The sequence below is a fragment of the Bos grunniens genome, chromosome 5 (genome assembly GCF_055505025.1).
Source record: "Bos grunniens cultivar Pamir isolate PY7600 chromosome 5, Bosgru_T2T1.0, whole genome shotgun sequence".
Taxonomy (NCBI): domain Eukaryota; kingdom Metazoa; phylum Chordata; class Mammalia; order Artiodactyla; family Bovidae; genus Bos; species Bos grunniens.
Genome location: NC_141169.1, coordinates 61,406,837 through 61,419,542, shown reverse-complemented (window position 1 = coordinate 61,419,542; position 12,706 = coordinate 61,406,837). Strand labels below are relative to the sequence as shown.

Below are 12,706 nucleotides of genomic sequence, written 5' to 3'. Positions count from 1 at the left end.
CCTGGTGGGCTGCCATCTAAGGGGTCGCACAGAATCTAACACGACTGAAGCGACTTAGCAGCAGCAGCAGCAACCTTTTAAGAAGACACAGCAGAGATCTGGCTCCCACTCTCTCTCTCTTAGCCATGTGATGACACAGCAAGAAGGTAGCTGCCCACAAGCCAAGAAAAGGAACCTGATGAAGAGCTGAATCTGCCAGAGACTTCCCTGATGGTCCACTGGTTAAAAGTCCAGCTTGCAATGCAGGGGAAGAGGGTTTGATCCCTGGTTGGGGAACTAGGATCTCACATGCCTCAGAGCAACGAAGCCTGTGCACCCCAACTACTGAAGCCCACATACTCTGAAGCCCATGAGCCACAATTAGCGAGAGGCTGCATGCTGCAACTGCTGACGCCAGCATGGCACAATGAATATCCCTTGTGCCACAACTAAGATCCAATGCAGCAAAGTAAGTTTGAAGAAAAAAAAAAAGAATTGAATCTGCCAGTGCTTTGATCTTGGAATTCCCAGACTCCAAAGATGTGAGGAATAAATGTCTGTTGGTTAAACCACTCTGTGAGTATTTTGTTATAACAGCCAGAACTAATATAACATGTGTTATCTCAAATCCTCCTAACAACTTTGCAATGTAATAACTTTCCCATTTCACAGATGAGAAATCTGAGGCTCAGGGAGTGTGTAATTTGTCCAAGCCTTACAACTACAAAAAGGAAAATAAAGATTAATTTATAAAATTTTGTGAATAAAGATTAATAGATTTTTAAAGATTCTCTACCTTCTAAGTTTTTTTTAATATGTGACAAGTGTTATTCCTACCATTTACAGTGAATCTCATACTGTTAACACTGATAGAAACACTTCCTAGTTCCGTGTGATACTTTCTAAAGTTTTTCAACTTTATACTGATCTGTAGATCATTTATTGCTAACACAGATATCAACTAGGTTAAACCTGACTACTCAGCTCTAATTACTTTAAATTTTGAGCATCTTCGAACTTAACTTCTCTTCCCACTTGAAAACATTCCATGGGAGCAGGAAACTGCTGTATGTCTTCTATACTCAAACGGCTAAAGCTTAGATGAAAGAGCTGGGGCTGTTCTCACTACTCTAACCCTCTGTGGTGAGTCTCCACATCACCAGCAGCACCCAAGCTGATCAACAGCATTACAGGTCAACCTCACAGACAGAAGGTATTAATGAATGATACCATCCCTGGTGGCTCAGACAGTAAAGAATCTGCCTGCAGTGCAGGAGACCTGGATTCAATCCCTGGGTTGGGAAGATCCCCTGGAGAAGAGAATGGCAACCCATTCTGGTATTCTTGCCTGAAGAATTCCATGGACAGAGGAGCCTGACAGACTACTGTCCATGAGGTCTCAAAGAGTTGGATATGACTGAGCAACTAACACTTTCATTTCACTTTCACAATCCTTTATAGGTGATTATCTTCAATGTAAAGATGAGAAATCTGAATCTCAAAAGGTGAAATGCTTTGATGAGGTGTTGAACCTAAATCACTTCAGTTGTGTCTGACTCTGTGCAACGCTATAGACTGTAGCCCACCAAGCTCCTCTGTCCATGGGATTCTCCAGGCAAGAATACTAGAGTGGGTTGCCATGCCTTCCTCCAGGGGATCTTCCCGACCCAGGGATCAAACATCTCTTAAGTCTCTTGCATTGGCAGGTGGGTTCTTTACCACTAGTACCTCCTGACTCTAAATCTACTGCTCATTTTTACTATTCTATTTGGTCTCCCAGTTTGAGGAATTTGGACCTCTCAGAGGCCACTGCATGCTTGCAAAAGAATATACCGGCACATGTTATAATTACTAGGAATGCAAACTCTATGACAGCAGAGGTTTTCCAAGAGGTTAAGAGCTGGAGCTCTGGACCCAGACTGTTGGATTCAAATCCCAGCTCCTCTATTAGCTAGATATGTGACTTAGGGTAAGTGCCTTAACCTCTCTCTGCTCTAGTTTACTCATCTTAAAACTTTTATATGAATATGTAATACTTTATAATAACATTGATAGCATCTACATCATAGCGTTTTGGGACTAAATTAATGAATACACATAACACTTTTCACATAATGCTTAACACAATGAGTACACAGAAAGTACTCAATATATACAAACTATAATTATTATTATTTACTACTAAATTATTCAGCATTTAGATTAGTGCCTGACACCTAGTACACCCTTCAATTACTTATTGGATGAATTAAGTAAATAAGTATTTTAATAGAAGATTCCAAAGATAATATTGTGAAGAGGGAACTCTTAAAACATTTTTACTTTAAAAAGTAAAAAAATATCTCCCTGTGACAGGGACACCTCACCTTGAATTTACAACATTTCTAGATGTTTTAAAAGATTTAGAAAAATTAATTTTGAATCACTTTGGCTTTTTAATATAACTTCACATCAGTGGTTAGCACAATCGGATGGCATACAATAGGCAGTCACTACACACTTGTTCAGTTCAGTTCAGTCGCTCAGTCATGTCCGACTCTTTGCAACCCCATGAATCACAGCACGCCAGGCCTCCCTGTCCATCACCAACTCCCGGAGTTCACTCAGACTCATGTCCATGGAGTCAGTGATGCCATCCAGCCATCTCATCCTCTGTCGTCCCCTTCTCCTCCTGCCCCCAATCCCTCCCAGCATCAGAGTCTTTTCCAGTGAGTCAACTCTTCGCATGAGGTGGCCAAAGTACTGGAGTTTCAGCTTTAGCATCATTTGTTCCAAAGAAATCCCAGGGCTGATCTCCTTCAGAATGGACTGGTTGGATCTCCTTGCAGTCCAAGGGACTCTCAAGACTCTTCTTCAACACCACAGTTCAAAAGCATCAATTCTTTGGCACTCAGCCTTCTTCACAGTCCAACTCTCACATCCATACGTGACCACAGGAAAAACCATAGCCTTGACTAGATGGACCTTTGTTCGCAAAGTAATGTCTCTGCTTTTCAATATGCTATCTAGGTTGGTCATAACTTTCCTTCCAAGGAGTAAGCGTCCTTTAATTTCATGGCTGCAGTCACCATCTGCAGTGATTTTGGAGCCGCAAAAAATAAAGTCTGACACTGTTTCCACTGTTTCCCCATCTATTTCCCATGAAGTGATGGGACCGGATGCCATGATCTTCGTTTCTGAATGTTGAGCTTTAAGCCAACTTTTTCACTCTCCACTTTCACTTTCATCAAGAGGCTTTTGAGTTCCTCTTCACTTTCTGCCATAAGGGTGGTGTCATCTGCTTATCTGAGGTTATTGATATTTCTCCTGGCAATCTTGATTCCAGCCTGTGCTTCTTCCAGCCCAGCGTTTCTCATGATGTACTCTGCATATAAGTTAAATAAGCAGGGTGACAATATACAGCCTTGACGTACTCCTTTTCCTATTTGAAACCAGTCTGTTGTTCCATGTCCAGTTCTAACTGTTGCTTCCTGACCTGCATACAGATTTCTGATGATAAATACAATATTTTGCCTCTGTTTTGGGCAAGAACAGAAGAGAGGAGAGGATCACAGTTTCTAGAAAATAATTTTTGCAAAGACTTGGTGACAAGGACTCGGAGGGCTGGTCTTCACATGACTGATACTGCTTAAATGTTTCTTGTTGAGCATCAGTCCTTGTATGAGTAGCGGTAAACTTTATCCTGCGAATGGAATTTCAGAGACATTTTTACTCCTTTCCTAGATCCAGGACTTCTGCTTTTCTGCAGTAATTTGAAAATCAGGAGAGTCAAAGTTGAGGTGGTTCTACCCAGGCAAGCGGTACAAGACTGGGCGTGCAGGATGTCTGCACAGCACTGTGTGTCCACCTACCCAGAAAGCTCTTAATTTGCAGCTTCTGTGATTCAGAGGAGATGGTAACTTTGGGCAGCCAGCCATCATAGGTGTAAAGTGCCCAGCAGCAGGCTGAGAGTGTGCAAGCAACTTTTCCAACCTCAAGACTTACGGCTGCTCAGGGAGGTTTTGTTCTGTGGAATGCTATTTCTCTCTTTACAGTCAACCCCACATCTCTTATTATTAGACACTTTTGACTTTCATGAATTTATTTAGAAAATCACATTCTCAGAGTCATCAGAAGTTGCTCTTTCTAGCATGGATTTTACTCTCCCTTCCTCCCCCATGGGGAATTTTCCCTGAGACAGGTTTGAAAAAAAAAAAAACACTCTTAGAGTCTTTTCAACACATGGACGACTGTTCACAAGGCACAATTGTTTGTCTTCAACTTGGAATTCATCTCCATTGAGCCAGGAACAAAATCAAGGCGACAGAAGCTTTAAAATTCCGACAGGAAGTTCTGCCCTTTTGACCTGGGAAACCAAGAGGAAGGTGAGGAGGAAGACGATAAAGAAGAATCCCAGGGGCGTCTGATATCTGTATCTCATATATACCTTCCATGTTTTGCCAACAAAAATTCTTAAGGAAGAGGAGGTCTTTTTAAAGACTGCTGATGAACACCCTCTGATCCAGAAGACACCCCCACAGGTCTGATCTGGGCAGGCTTCTCGTCATAAAATCCTTTTTTGCACAGATACTACTAAGGCAAGTAGCTGGAAGAGAGAGAGATGGGGATGGGGGAAGCAACTGTGAAGAGAGTTGTGTCCTCCACCTTCCAATGGAGATGTCCTTTCCACACTCACATCCTCTACTTCCCACCTATTTTCTCCCCCTTCCACCCAAATGTTCACATCTTTCCCCCTCCTTCCTGTGTGGTTGCTCCTGCCCCTGGTCTATTTCTGGCTCGCTCCTGCAATTCTTGTTGCTTCCTTCCTCCTTCCTCTGCTCTCCCTCAGCCATCGCTCCCAATCATTTCTCTTTTTAAACCCACATTTGTCCCCACTTCTTTCATTTCTACCCTTTATTCTTAGGATTTTCTACCAAAGCACCTCCTCCCCATGGGTAGTATCAGTGGCTACTTTACAAAATGGTGGTTTAGCTGACTCTGGGGGTTACACCTCTAGGTAAATGTTTCTAACTAAGCTAAAACTAAATTCATCATGACCACCCCGAATTCCTCTCACTCCCACTTGTGACTTCTCTGGCCCTCTTCTTCCTCCTCTGCCTGGATCCGCTCAGACTAGATCCCTCCCTCTCTTCTTCCCCCCAAGGCCTATTGATATCACTGTAAGGTCTTGCAAATGTTTTTCCTTTCTCTCTGTTCCCACTGCCTTACTTCAAGACTTCACCTGAACTGTTTTCATCCTTCCTAATCCTGTGCTAGTACCTTCCTCCCCTTTCTCATCAGACCTGATTCTCTAAAACCCAGATCTGATTTCACCATTTCCCTTACTTAAAAGTGTTCTGTGTCTCCCTATTCCTAAGGGCAAGTCAACCCTACACCATCGGGCCCCAACTTACTCTTCAAGCCGCGTGTCTCACCACGGGTCCTCCATCGCCATGCACTGAATACAAAATTCTTTGTGTTAAGATGATTTGTTCCATGATTGAGGCAGCTGCGGTTCACACTCAGGGCTCCAGACTGAAAGTACAATGACTCCTGACCCAGAGAAGTGCTGAGGCATGGTTGCCCTGAGTGATCGATCTGGGTCCTAGCCTAGGTTTCCTCATGAATACTGTGAGGTCAAGATGGCTTCAAAACTACCCTCAGTATTAAAGATGATGGGTAAGATCCACAGACTCTTGCAGCCAGACTTCATGGGCTGTGGTACTTTACTGAGTTATCCAGGTACTAACTCTCAGTGCTGACCACTTGAAGCCATCACCTCATTCAGAGATAAGATCAGATCCTGGGAGAACTGATTCATACTCCCCAGACTCAGACAAGTCAGATTTGTCCCAGAAAGCTTCTTTATGAATATGTAGTAGCAAGAAGACCTCCATCTGCTCTCCAGAACACCTTTTCCCTACATTAATGGTATATGTGTATTAATATACTACCTAGATTTTTTTTCTTAGTAAGTTAAGTTAGTTATCAAAATTTGATTTGATACCCAAAAAGATGATTTGGGTATATGGATTCAGAGAAAGAAGGGCTTGTGATCCATAGGCTGATATTTCCTGTCTATGTTAGTGCTAAGTCACTTGAGTTGTGTTCTACTCTTTGTGACCCCTTGGACTGTAGCCAGGGGACAAGAATACTAGACTGGGTTGCCATGCTCTCCTCCAGGGATCTTCTCGACCTAGGGATAGAACTTGCATCTCTTATGTCTCCTGCATTGGCAGGCAGGTTCTTTACCAGTAGCATCACCTGTGATAGGGTCTCATGAATTCCCTTTGGTTCCATGTGTCTGTCAGAAATGTTCGACAGCAAGCAACTAAAACTGACCCTGGCTACACAGAGCAAGAAAGAAGGGTTATTTGGAGGATCGTGGGCAGCTCATGGAGGTTTTCCCTGACCATCCTATCTGTAGTGACCTCTTCTGTTGATCTCTAATACACCAACACCCTATCTCTTTCATAGGACTTGTCTAGTGGGTAATGATCTTCTTTACTGTTCTGTCATCAGTCTCCCTTATGAGACTGCTCATTCCATGACAGCAGGGACATTGTCATTCTTGTTTGTACTCCAGACCCTAGAACAGGGCCCAGCACACACAGTATGTGCACCAATATTTGTGGGATCAATCATTGAGTAGAGGGCTTCCCTGGTGGTCCAGTGGTTAAGAATCTGCCTTGAAATGCAGGCCACACAGGTTCAATCCCTGACGTGGGAAGATCCCATTTGCCATGGGGCAACTAAGCCCATGTGCCACAAATACTGAGTCCGAGCACCTTGAGCCCATGCTCTGCAACAAGAGAAGCCATCACAACAAGAAGCCCACGTACTGCAACTAGAGAAAGCCCACACATGGCAGCGAAGATCCAGTGCAGCAACCCCCTCCAAAAAATAATCAATGAGTAGAAAGGAGGAGCTGAAAAATTAAGCCCTGGGAATGGGTGACAGGAGACAGGGATGACCAGTAGCAGGAACTTCTGAACCCTCTTTGTAGGCATTGCCATAGGATGACTTAATTCCAACTATATTTGTCCCTCTGTGTTTCTGCTCCAGGTTCCCAAGCCGAGGATGGAGGATTCAACCAGTTCAAATGAAGATCACAGGCCCACTGGAGGGGCTGTGATGTTGGAGTCTTGGGGTTGTGATCCCCCCCAAGACATGGATAGCCGGTAGACATCCAATGCAGAGTGATCACTCTTCTTAGAGACTTGTCAGTTGGATATAGCAATTCTTTTTCCTAGAGATACCTATATAGAAGCTTGTTTGCCTGCTGTCACTTTGCTTATCTCCATGGGTTCCAGCCAAGTGGGGCTCATCCACTCAACATTCTCACCTGCTTAATACAGGTAGACACACTCACTCTGCAGACCAGATCTATATACTCTCTGCCTGGCATAACCCAGCACATCTTTTTGTACATTTGTTTCTTATTTTCTAGCTCATGAATAAAACATACAGCTACTTTACATTTGAGAAATGTGTGTGCTTTCACTTAACCCAAATTCTTCATTTTCTGTAAGCCCACATTTGGATTACTTTGTTGTGGCTAATACTGTTGTCTACCCAACAGCCACTCAGGGCTGCAATTCACTCAGCCTGAGGGATGAATCACAACTGAAGCCTCTTGCTCCCTTGCCTGTGATAGGACTGAAGATGACATGTAACCTAAATCTGAGCTATGAAAAATAACGCAAAGTTTACTGAGAACTTCAGGAATGATTTTCCTCCCTGATGAGTCACATGAAGAAAAAGGTTTGTCGTACTTTCTCTTTCTTCCTTCCTTCCTTCTTGATGGGAATGCTATCATAAAGGGATATGATACTTGGAGCAATGGCAGCCGTCTTACAAATATGAGGTGATAAATGTAAGGGTGTCATGCAGAAGATGGCTGAGTAGGACAATGTAAAGGCCTGGTTCCTTGACTGATTTCATTCTTGAAATACAGAAATCAACCCTAGATTTCTTAAGTAAATAATAGATATACACATGGCTTTAAGTATTGTTGGGCTCTTTTTGCAAATTGCAGTCAAAAGCATTCCTACCTGATAGACCTATGACAAACAACTTCTTCTTGATCTTAACTTTTACTCCTTGGATTTGCCAAGGAGTAAATGTTAGAGATGCTTCTATTTCTTAGTAAGTAATAGAGGTTCTACTGAGCATTGATGTGAAAGTATGTCTAAGGAAAAGCCTAAAAATGCACTGTATTCTGTTAGAAACCCTCTTTACTATACATGTCTACTTCTTATAAGATGAACAATATGAGTATTTACTTAAAAATACAGTGGCTATTCAAATAGATAGTTCATATACAAATATATGTTATCTAATTTTTGTTCAATTTCACATTACAAATTAATAGACAGCAATCTGATATGATTTTAGGATTTCTATACAGAAGGGACTTAAAAGTGCCAATTAAATGGGAAGTAGGGATGAGGTCTTGAAACTGCATTTGCACTGCACCTTTAAGGCTGAGAAGCAGGCGACTGTCCATATCATAGACTAGGAGGGGCCAAGGCAGCTCCAGGCACCTCCATACCTTGTCATTACTATACCTTCTATCCTTAAAACCAATCACCTAAGGATTTCAACTTTCCTCTTAGAAGTCGAGGTAGAAGTTTTGATAGTTTTACAGCATGGGCCTCCAAGAGAGAAAACTTGAAGGAATAATGTGACTTTATGTCTGCATTGTCATCAAAGCTGTCTTAACCTCTTTACCTTCTGACACTGGATGGATGATCACTAGCATTTCACATAAAAAGAGATTCAGGGGACTTCCCTTGGAGGTCCAGTGGTTAAGACTTTGCCTCACAATGCAGGGGACGTGGGTTCAACCCCTGGTCGGGGAACTGAGATCCTGCATGCCATGGAGAAACCAAGCCCGCATGCCACAACTACTGAAGGTCGAGCACTCCGGAGCCTTCATGCCACAACTAGAGAGTCTGTGTGCCACAATGAAAGATCCTACATGCTGCAAGAAAGGCCCAGTGCAGACAAATAATAAATAAATATTAAAGAGAGAGAGATTCAGGCTCTGGGGGCTCAAGTGACTGCTCAAAACACACAATTAACTAACAGAACCAGTTCTACAACCTTGATCTTCTGATCATCACTCTTCCCCTTGCACCAAGTTGTTCTCATTTTAAGGAAGGGGTCTTTAGGATCTAGAACAGCGTGGCTAAAAAGAAATGCTCTTGGTCCATTAAAAGGAGGCTTTCTAAGAGCATACCTTTTCCTACCAGAAAAGAGGAACAGAAAATGAGAGGGTCTGGGGAGAGAAACAGGTCATCCAATCACTCAGTGAATCTGGAAGGTGGCTACCCACTGAACACCCAGCTCCATATTATTACTAAGCATTTCTCCAGAGTACTAACTACGTTCTGTACTGATTTGGCTGAAATGATATTGACCAGCCTCAACTAGGACAAGCATGCCAGGAGGAACTTTAGATATTTGAGCAGAAAGGAGAAGGAGTGGGCATGACCCACAAGACTCCCTGTACAAGTGATTTGGAGGAATGTTTTCAATTTTCTACAGGAGTGTGATCTGAGAGCAGGGGACTGTATCCTTAGTAAAGGGAGAGTGTCTTTGGGAACAGGCTGGAGGGCCAAGGGAGCAGAGGGTTTAAGTCAAAGACAGCCTGGGTTTTCCAAGCCCAAAGGGAAATCAAGCCCCTGTAGAGACATGGTAAGTTAGAAGAGAGCCAGAATGGAGCCAAGGGAAAAGAAAGCAAGAGGAAAACTCATGTTGACAGATGGACCGACTGAAAAGGGTCATACATAAATGTGAAGAGAAGGAGCTTCTGACTTCTCAGCTCAGGACCAGGGTAATGATGTCATCAGCACAAGTGAGACACAGTGGCCTGGCAAACATGCCAAGAATGTGGGCCGGAGGGGCCTGGGTTATTCCAGGTTGCCATGATTTTTAGCCAAAAGTAACAGAGCCAGGCAGGGGAAGCAGGAGGCCTTATGCCTCAAGGATGTCCGTGTATACCCTGAGGTCCAGGACAAAGGAGTCTTGTTCACTCCCTTACTATACAGTGAGTAGGGCTAGCAGTAGAGTGTAGCCCTTAAAGGCATAAACTATGGAATCAGACAGAACTGGAGTTCAAATCCTGGCTCTGCCATTTGCTATCTGTGTGCCTTTGGCAGAGTTACTTAACTTCTCTGTACTTCACAGTCTTCATCTGTGGCCCAATCAGAGCACCTTATTGATAAGGTGGTGTGAGAATTAAATATATATTCTGAAAGTGGCTAATATAGTGCTTGACACATAGTAAGAACTCAATTTTTTTTTTTAACTGTACTGTGTGGCATTGTAGTTCCCTGACCAGGGATTGAAGCCTGGCCCTCCACAATGAAGCGTGGAGTCCTAACCACTGGGTCACCAGGGAAGCCTCAGAAAGAACTCAATCTTAACCCATTATTTTTCATAATAAAATATATATTGAGGAAAACCCTTGTGGCTCAGCTGGTAAAGAATCCACCTGTGATGTAGGAAACCTGGGTTGGGAAGATCCCCTGGAGAAGGAAAAGGCTATCCACACCAGTATTCTGGCCTGAAGAATTCCATGGGCTGTATAGTCCATGGGGTCTCAACTTTCACTTTCACTTTCATTGAGAAAAACAGTGAAGGGATAAAAGCAGGAGAGTGGTAAACACAGATTCTACACATGTAATAAAAATGCATTCAATAAACATATGGGGAAGAAGTAAAGACTAAGAATAGGCTCTGGACCATCAGTGACCAAGATGAAAGAAGATGGTGATCCAATAACCAAGAAAACTTTTGGTTTGTTTTAGTTTAGGAACAGGCAAGAAGTTTTGAACCCCCAAAATTATCAGCTGGAAAAAAAAATACTGCACAACACAGATTTTCAAATAAGTGCTCACATGTGGAGATAATTTCTTCTTTATAAAAACAACAATTGTAACATTTTTAATATTAATACCACTGTACTGCTTCCAACTGTATGAGCAAGGGCAAGTTATTAGCTTTCCTCACCTTCTTTTACTTCTCAATAATAAAACGGGGGATAATAACAGTACTGCCTTCAGAAGGCTGTAGTGAGGGTCAAACCCATTAACACGTGCAAAGTTTTTAAAAAGCGGTAACAGGGACTTCCCTGGTGGTCCAGTGGTCAAGACTTGGCATTTCCGCTGCAGGGGGTGTGCGTTCGATCCCTGGTTGGGGAACTAACACCTGTCATGCCAGGCAGTGTGGCTAAAAAATAGTAAAATTAAGAGATAAACTCTATGATACTTAAAAAAAAAAGCAATGCCAGACCCATTTCTACTATACTACAAAAGCAATCTCTGTGAATTGTACAAACATACCATTCACCTACCACCCTACTCTCCAATAAAAGCCACATTTAATATTTCATTTATATTCTTCCAACCTTTTTCCATGCACATATCATCTAAATATTCATGTGTTTCTTACAAAATGGACCATTCTGTAATGTTCTCTTAGGATTTGCTTTTCCACCTAGCCACATATGGCAAAGATCTTTCCATGTCAGCCCCCACCAACCTTGGGGAACATGGCCATCCTCCTTGGTGATTTATCCTGGGTCTCAGCAGAGTCAGTCCTGGTTTCAGCTGTTTGTTTACATTTCCTGCTTTTTCTCACCCTCCCAGCTGTTCCTGGTCCCTCTGCTGGCTCACCTGCTGCTGCCTTCCTGGTTCTCCATCCTCCAGGTGCCCATCCTCCACCCCGTACAATGTAATACAGCTAAGCTACTCCAAAGGAAATCAACCCTGAATATTCATCGGAAGGACTGATGCTGAGGCTGAAGCTCCAATACTTTGACCACCTGATGAGAAGAGCCGACTCACTAGAAAAGACTCCGATGCTGGGAAAGACTGAAGGCAGGAGGAGAAGGGGACCATAGAGGATGAGATGGTTGGATGATGGCATCACTGACTCAATGGATGTGAGCTTGAGCAAACTCTGGGAGATTGTGACAGACAGAGAAGCTGGCATGCTGCAGTTCATGTGGTCACCAAGAGTCGGACACGGCTGACAACAACCCGAAAGGAGGGCTTGCGCAGGGAAGTTTTACTTCTTTTTATTGCTAACCTCTCAGTTTTCCAACATGCCACCAATCAAGGTTGTGTGTCTTTAACTGACTTTTCCAAAGGGTTAAAAGTAACAAAAAAAAGTGTTGAGAGAAAAAAGCTTAAAATTCATTGTCAACTCTGTTTCTTGAGTCTTAGCAGGAGGAAAAATTATACCCTTCATAGGAAATCCCTTCACTGGCACACCCCAACACCAGGGCTGTCCCTAGTTCCCAGGATGGAAAACAAGCTTTCTCTTCACTTGTCTTTGGTGTGGTCACACCATTACTCAGGCACACTGGCGACCCTCAGGTGATATTCAATCATCAGAGATGGTCTGGCTAACAAGTTGCTTAAAGTGTTCTTTTGAGTGAGTTGTAATCATTTGAAAACCAGGAGATTCTATGTACAAACCTAGATTTCTGGCTTCTCTTGAATGATGAAAAGCTTTGGCAGCGCTGAGCCCACATTCCTGTATGGCAACAATTTGGGAGCTGAGTACTCTTGCTCCACACAGATAGAACATGTGTCTGCCAGGTGGCCGTGGGCCGCACTGGTTTCCATCACATGACATTGGGTGGCATCACTGGTTTATTTACCTGCTTGGCTCCTATAGGAATTTGAGTCCTAGCAGAGCAAAAATATTATATGCCCTTAGCTCCTCACTGTCA

General features: G+C 43.1%; 1 protein-coding gene and 1 long non-coding RNA gene across 4 annotated transcripts in view; both read right to left on the bottom strand.

Annotated features, from left to right (window-relative positions):
• The window catches only part of ELK3 (ETS transcription factor ELK3), a 177,031-nt gene that overhangs the window by 117,175 nt on the left and 47,150 nt on the right, over positions 1–12,706 (bottom strand). The window lies entirely within an intron of this gene.
• Positions 4,057–5,511, bottom strand: LOC147372251 (uncharacterized). Its single transcript, XR_015163945.1, has 3 exons — positions 5,373–5,511; positions 4,406–4,564; positions 4,057–4,324 (listed from the first exon to the last, which is right to left on the bottom strand). It is a non-coding gene; the product is annotated as an uncharacterized LOC147372251 (long non-coding RNA).